Source organism: Schistocerca gregaria, chromosome 5, assembly GCF_023897955.1.
Source record: "Schistocerca gregaria isolate iqSchGreg1 chromosome 5, iqSchGreg1.2, whole genome shotgun sequence".
Taxonomy (NCBI): Eukaryota; Metazoa; Arthropoda; class Insecta; order Orthoptera; family Acrididae; genus Schistocerca; species Schistocerca gregaria.
Window position 1 is genome coordinate 263,401,125 of NC_064924.1, and position 7,313 is coordinate 263,408,437.

Here is a 7,313-nt window from a genome sequence, read left to right on the forward strand (position 1 = left end):
GTGTGCTCCGACAGGAACTCGAACCCGGGATCTCCTGCTTACGTGGCAGGCGCTCTATCGAGCTGAGCCACCATATGACTCACCGACCATTTGACCATTTTCTTCTGTGCGCATGCACACACAGAGCCCGAACTCTAACGGGAATCGGCAAAAAGCCGCGAGTAATGAGTATAATGGACAGGGACACTATGAACATAGTGCGGGACAGTAAGTTGGGAATGGGGGTCTCACGGGAGGCGTGCCAGAGATAAGTCTATGGTGTCGCACTATCTTCTGTGTCCTCGGTGGCTTAAATGGATAAGGAGGACCTCCCGGTTTCGCGTCCCGATCGGAGCACACATTTTTCAACTGTCCCCGTCGACTTATATCAACGCCTGTATGCTCGTAGGGGTATTCATTTCCTTGTAATATTGAGATATGGTGACTGTTGTGAACAAGGGAGAACTGTAAACTCATTCTCTTGCTCACAAAACCAGTCCTGGACGATGCGAGCTATGTAAACAGAGGCCCTGTCGTGTTGGAAGACAGCATCACCAATGGGGTACCAACACTGTACCATGGGATGGACCTAATCACCCATTATGGTAACATAACCCTGGGCAGTTATGCGATCTCGCAGAGCAACCTCGACGCCCAAAAAATACCACGACATGGACTGTCCAAAATATCACCAAACCCCTGTTATGTTTCACTCTTGCGATGTAAACTGGGTGGGAAGTTGGGAGCAGTGTGAAACAAGACTCATCCGACCAAATGACTTCTTTCCATTGCCCCATAGCCCAAATTTTATGACTTCGACACATCGTTTTCCTTTTACAGACATTTGCATCACTGATAAGTGGCTTCGGAATACCAACTCACCCTGCAATTCCATGTTTATTGAGCTCCCGTCACGTTGTTTTTGGTGCTGAAGGGGTTCACGTGTGCGACATCCAGTTCTGCAGTGACTTTTGCAGCTGTCGCACTCTTTATTTTTCGTCACAGCCCTCTGCAAAGAGCGCCCGTCACGATCACTCCACATCACTCAACATACACTTTCGTCCGCGTCATGACAGCGGACGATGTTTTTCCAGTTTCCTTGTATACGGTATAATTCCTTACGACGCCTCTTAAAATACCAACACTTCGGCTTTCTTTGTTATGGAAGAACCCATCATACGAGCACTACCGATTTTCCCACGTTTGAATTCACTTAGCTCCGACATAATGCATTCACCAATACGCAATATACTGTTCTGATCATGACAGCATTCGGGAGGACGACGGTTCAATCCCATCTCCGGCCATCCTAATTTAGGTTTTCCGTGATTTCCCTAAATCGCTTCAGGCAAATGCGGGGATGGTTCCCTTGAAAGGGCACGGCCGATTTCCTTCCCCATCCTTCCCTCACCCGAGCTTGCGCTCCGTCTCTAATGACCTCGTTGTCGACGGGACGTTAAATACTAATCTCTTCCTCCTCCATGACTGACACTCTCAACGCACTACAACATTGCACGGGTCCCGTTCGCAATCAAATACAACAGTGCAGCCTTCAAGCTTGACTAACATCTGCCTTTATATTCAAGGTTGCATTTCTTGCGGCGTTTCCATATTGCTGTCCAACCCTTTCACATATTGTTAGTGTACTCAGGCGAACCTTATGTACGGAATGCTACGTGTTTTCGACACTTCTCAATACTTCGCCGCCCGTTCGTTAGTAGAAGTTTTTTTTAATATTGTAACATAGTTACTGGATACCAGCAGGGTTTTAAATTTTATTTTCTTCCTCATTATTTCAGTGACTGAACGAGTCAAGTGCTACGACTGATTAGCTAAGCCCTATTCGCTGCCTGAACTATCTTGATAGCGAAGTTCTGTTGCAAAAGACGGAATTATCAACCAGGGCCGATAGTTGGAAACATATAGTTATATTTTTAGCAGTCGGATCTGGAAAAACTCTAATAGAATACAAGTTATCATCTTAGTGAACTAAAATATCCGCCCCCCGTAGCTGAGTGGTCAGTGCGACAGAATTTCAATCCTAAGGGCCCGGGTTCGATTCCCGACTAGATCGGAGATTTTTCACCGCTGAGGGACTGGGTGTTGTGCTGTCCTAATCATCTTGATTTCATCCCCATCGACGCGCATGTTGCCGAAGTGGCGTCAAACCGAAAGACTTGAACCCGGCAAACGGTCTACCCGACGGGACATTTACATTTAGTGAACTAAAATGATCCAATTATAAAGATTGGTTACATACTTGTCGGTATTCTGTGCTCGGCTAGAAAATTTTAGATTCGGTGTCTTATATAAAATGCAGTTCCTTATGCCATACGCAAAGCGCTCTGGCCCTACACAAACGTGGCATACGAATACCAATTTTTCTGAATTTGATACTAATAAACCCATGCTCGTTACGATAAGACTGATTTTTACGGCATACAATCGAAAATTCGTTAGCCATCTGTTAGCTTAAAACAGCGATGTAGCCAAGCACTTAATCTTTATATAATTGTTTTGCACTAGCGTAAAATGAGCAATTGTATTATCTAAACCGTTGTATTCAATAATAAAAATCGATACAAAACGACTGGCTATTGTTTACTGGAACAAGTAAACTCATGTCGTTGCATAAATGATGAAGACACAGAAACATCACTGAAGAACAGCTCTGCAAGCACCACGCATATCATTTATCCTGGCCCTGAAGACGATATCGTGTCCAAATGCTGCTTCATCGATTGGAATTGTGAAATATTGAAGAAGCATATCTTTCTACCCAACACCCTGTGACTCTTGAATGCGTCGAAGTATATACATCAGCAAGGAGTTTGTTTAACGAGTCATGTTGTAAATGACAGTAGCGTGTCATCTCGAGATCGCTGTGTAATCAGAAACTGGCGGGGTATCACGTTATAGACTGTTGGTGGGAGTGGGGGAGAGACTTGTTATCGATCTTTAATTCGTGCCTGACAATGGCGATGAATGACGTGTATCTGATAAATTAAGTATCAGCTAGGAGGGCAGCACTGGGTGGAAAAATCGGAACAGAATAACTGGAAGCATGTGAAATGTGATGCTACAAAACAATGTTAACAATGAAGTCAACAAATAAAGTACACAGCGGTGCTGGAAACAATATAAACAAGAGTATGGAAAACGCTTACCTAAGGAGAGGACAAATTAGTACATCTGCTGCGACCTGCAGAAATACTTAAGTTATGACTAGACAGAGAGTAATAGAGGATAAGTATTTTAGACGCTGACAAAGATCAGAATATGTAAAAGAGATCATTCAATACGTCGGTTGCAGTAGCTATGCAATGAAGAGAAAACTGACATCAGGCAGAAAGAGACAGCCGAAAGATGGGTTACTATGAAATTAAAAATATAAAATTACAACTAAATTCCGTAATGAGGAATTCATAGTTGTTTATCATTATCTAACTACAATAATATTTGTACAACATCTCGGTGTTTGTAACCTATTTGGTACTCCGCTGCGTATTTAATAAGTCAAAATTAATTTTTAAAGATACTTGTAGTATCTGGGCATTGTCGATTCTTCTCTTGTGGATGCTGGTCACTGTGTCTACATTCAGGTTGCCGAGTCTCAGAACATCAGCTACGTTTGAATACAGTTGTGATAATTTCTATAACAGCGGGTCAAAAACGTTGTAAGTAGTGTAAAGCGGAGACTTTAGAAAAATAGTTCCAATTAACACATTTACAGAAATTTACGAGCAAAATTAATCATTGTAAAACAAAAAATACATCAAATCTTTTGAACAGATTATGTAAAATAACTAAATAAAATTGTATATAATTATGATAGTGAAACAAAAATTAGCTCTCCTACTAGATGTTTACAAAGTATGTTGAAGAATACGGTTCGCCCTTAGCAAAGGCGGATCCTATCCAAAAACATACGAATTGTTAAAGCAAACACGGGAAAAAGAGCTTTAACCCCTAAAATGTTTACAAAGTATTTTCAAGATTCTACTGAACACAAATCTAAATTAAAAAAACTCTCGATCAGCAATCAAATGAATTTTAAGATAGTTTTAGTAAAGGCAGAGCCTACTCGTAATATACATTTCATTAGAAACATCTGTGAGTTTCAAGGAGTTTTTGATTCTTTTGATAGAGAAACTCTTGACGTACTATCCGATAATTTGATGTTAAAACTAAATTGACAGATCAGATTTATGAAACGTTTACGAACACAGCACCAAAAGTAAATTTCATAGGCGAAATTTTTATGCTCTTTAAAATAAATGTAGTTGTATCTACTGTCCTCTTCAACTGTGCAATACAAAACATAGTAGGAGTTGGTAAAGCAAAATCAAAATAAATTCAATTATCAGCAATAAAACTAGTAATAAAGAAACAGGGTACTGAACCAAACTGCCTGGCATTTGCAGATGATTTTGCTGTACTCTCTGAAAATCTAGGAGATGCATAAATACAAGTCAATTCCTTGGACCATATGGCCAGTACAACAGGTTTAAAAATCTTTACAAAGAAAACCAAATACTATGCTAACATAAGATAAATTTTTGCTGACAAATCTTGATCAAACAGGAAGACTCAAATCGCTCAAGCATCTATTAGAGATAATTCAAAAAAAAGAGTTTTAAAATTGTATCACAAATGAAGAGATTAAGTATATGAAATAACAAAACAAGATTTACAATAAAATTTCCTGTCAATAAATGCAAAAACAATGCGTCAAAACACAATAGTGAAACCAGAATGCCCTACACAAAAAAATTTGTTCTACTGGGCTATACATGAGACAAACTAGAAAAATTAGAGAGAGGAATCATGAGGGAAATATTAGATGTAATAAGAAGCAAAGAAGCCAGGAAAATAATAAGAAGCGGTGAAATATAGGACAAAATAACAAAAAAGAAGTAAAATGAGGGAGATATTTTTTGGACATTTATGCAAGATAAATAACACTAGACTGCGAAAATGGGTATTCAGGTACCTCTGGGAGAAGACAACATGCTGGATACGAGTAGTTAAAATATTTACAAATATACCATATAAGAGCAGGCGAATCAGCAGAAAGAGATACTCTCACAAGGAAAGTGTTAAATATAGAATAATTAGAAGACAGAAACGAAAGAGAACGACTGTTAAGTGGTATGAAAACAGAAAAAAAGAGAAGCGAGGAAAAGTTGGAATGTTGTTGGAGAAAAAGATAAGAATGAAATTTGAAGAACATGCAGATCACTCATTGTGCATCGTTAGGCAAAACGGAAAGAAAGTGAAATTACTGAAGACAGCTTTAACAGCTCAAAGGATTAGCATAAGACAGAAAGAGAGTACATGGTGGCTTCGATTTGGTCGATGCACCGGTGACTTTTTAACAAACTGGAAAATGTATTTTCGGCTATCGAGCCTGGTTGTCGAGTCCCGTCAAGCAGTTCAATAATTCAGAAGTATATGAATTAAACCGTAATAGCTGCACATAGAAATACATTGGGACAACCACAAGAAATTTTAATACCAGATACAAAGAACACGTAAGGGCTTTAGAGAGTGATGTACCCATTATACATATAATTAAAACATCCTTACTACACTGCGATAGAAGTAGACATGGCAATCTTATCCTAAAATGACAAAAGAAAAAGCATACTCCGTTTTATCAAAGTTTCGGTATATCATAATTATTATTGAATTGTTTGTAGAAATGAAATGCAGGAAGTGCATTCCACATATGTTCATAAATAAAAACGAAAATATGCTGAATGGGCCACAAGGCAACAACAGAAGGATAACACCCCAGATAATTCAGAGCTAATCATAAGCAGTTGTGGGAGGAAGAGTGAATATTTCAGGAGATGGTATTATAGAATCACTCGAATAAAACCTTCCGCACAACACATGTGCAATTGTTATTGGGTACAGGGACACAGCTGGTTACAAAGATAAGTTTTCATTTTGCGTGTTGACACTCGATTTGCTATGGGTTTAGTTATCGATTGTCACTTTTGTTTTTTGTGCTTAAGTTGTGAGGTTTTGTCTGAGTTTACATAACTCAATTTTTCGGCTGTGATTGTCATCTGTTGATAAACTCTGCTGTATCTCTCTTCCTCAACGTGTTACAATGCCCTGTTACCTAGATTTTCCTTAAACCGAGCTGCCAGCATTCTTGGAAGAGTTTTATGACTGGGATAGTTGTCTTTGTCAGGATTTTAGATGCGCTCCATCCCGAATTGAGTGACCTGCAGGCTCTTAACTGTATATCCCAAGCATTAAGGCAGATGGTTAGTGTCGAATCATTCGGAAAAATGCGAACGACAATAGAATCGCCAACACTGCTGGAATCTATAAATACACTTTCTACCTTTCACGCCTCGTGAATATCCCTAGTTAAAATTTCATGTATGAGAGTAAAAAGCAGGCTGTATACAAGGGATGCAGAGGGGAGCTATACTTGACAGCCGAAAATACACCTTCTGTGTACTACACAAATCGAAACATCCCCGTGAAAAGTATATGTTAGATTAGATTTTTTGAGAGGGTAAAAGCATGCTGCAGACGAGACATACGGAGGAGAAATGGAGCGATCGAGGTATAGCGTGCGAGGTGTGGAGTCGGCAGGTGAGCTGTGTACGCACCTGCAGCTGGCGGTGCGGTGATTGGCGGGTGGCGGCCTGTGGCTGTCGGCGCGTCAGAGCCGTGGGGCGGCGGGCGGCGGACTGGCGCCGGCCGCAGCAGCCCTGGTCCAGCCGCGCACGCGCCGCCCCCGCCGCCCACTCCGCCCCCCTGCTGCCGCCGCCGCTGCCGCCGCCGCCCACGCTGCGCACCGGGCCCCGGGAACGCGCCGTCTGACCATTCACAACGCACCCCGTGCCACCCGAGGCAGAGGCCGCAGTCTCGAGGCTCGTAGCTCGCATTATGCAGGTCAACGGCGAAAGGTGTCTCCAACGTAACTAAACATACTACAAACATGCCACTCACTGCTGTGAAAGCTGTTGTCAGGCACTTGGAAAGATACCAGTCCACCTAGTGGCGAGACAGCCTATCGTAAGATTTAATATTTTTTTAAATTATTTTTCGACGTATCGTATGAAATACACTACTGGCCGTTATAATTGCTACACCAAGAAGAAATGCAGATAATAAACGGGTATTCATTGGATAAATATACTATAACTAACATGTCATTACATTTTCATGCAATTTGGGTGCATAGATACTGAGAAACCAGTACCCAGAACAACCACTTTTGGCCCTAATAACAGCCTTGATACACCTGCGCAATGAGTCAAACAGAGCTTGGATGGCGTGTACAGGTACAGCTGCCAATGGAGCTT

The 7,313-nt window shown here is 41.1% G+C and overlaps 1 protein-coding gene across 1 annotated transcript in view; it reads right to left on the reverse strand.

Moving 5' to 3' along the window:
• The window catches only part of LOC126272600 (adhesion G protein-coupled receptor A2-like), a 565,914-nt gene extending 559,215 nt beyond the window's left edge, over positions 1-6,699 (reverse strand). Inside the window, exon 1 of the mRNA XM_049975543.1 lies at positions 6,615-6,699. The gene's annotated coding sequence lies outside the window, so the exon portion shown is untranslated. The remainder of the gene's footprint in view (positions 1-6,614) is intronic.
• Positions 6,700-7,313: the final 614 nt, after the last annotated feature.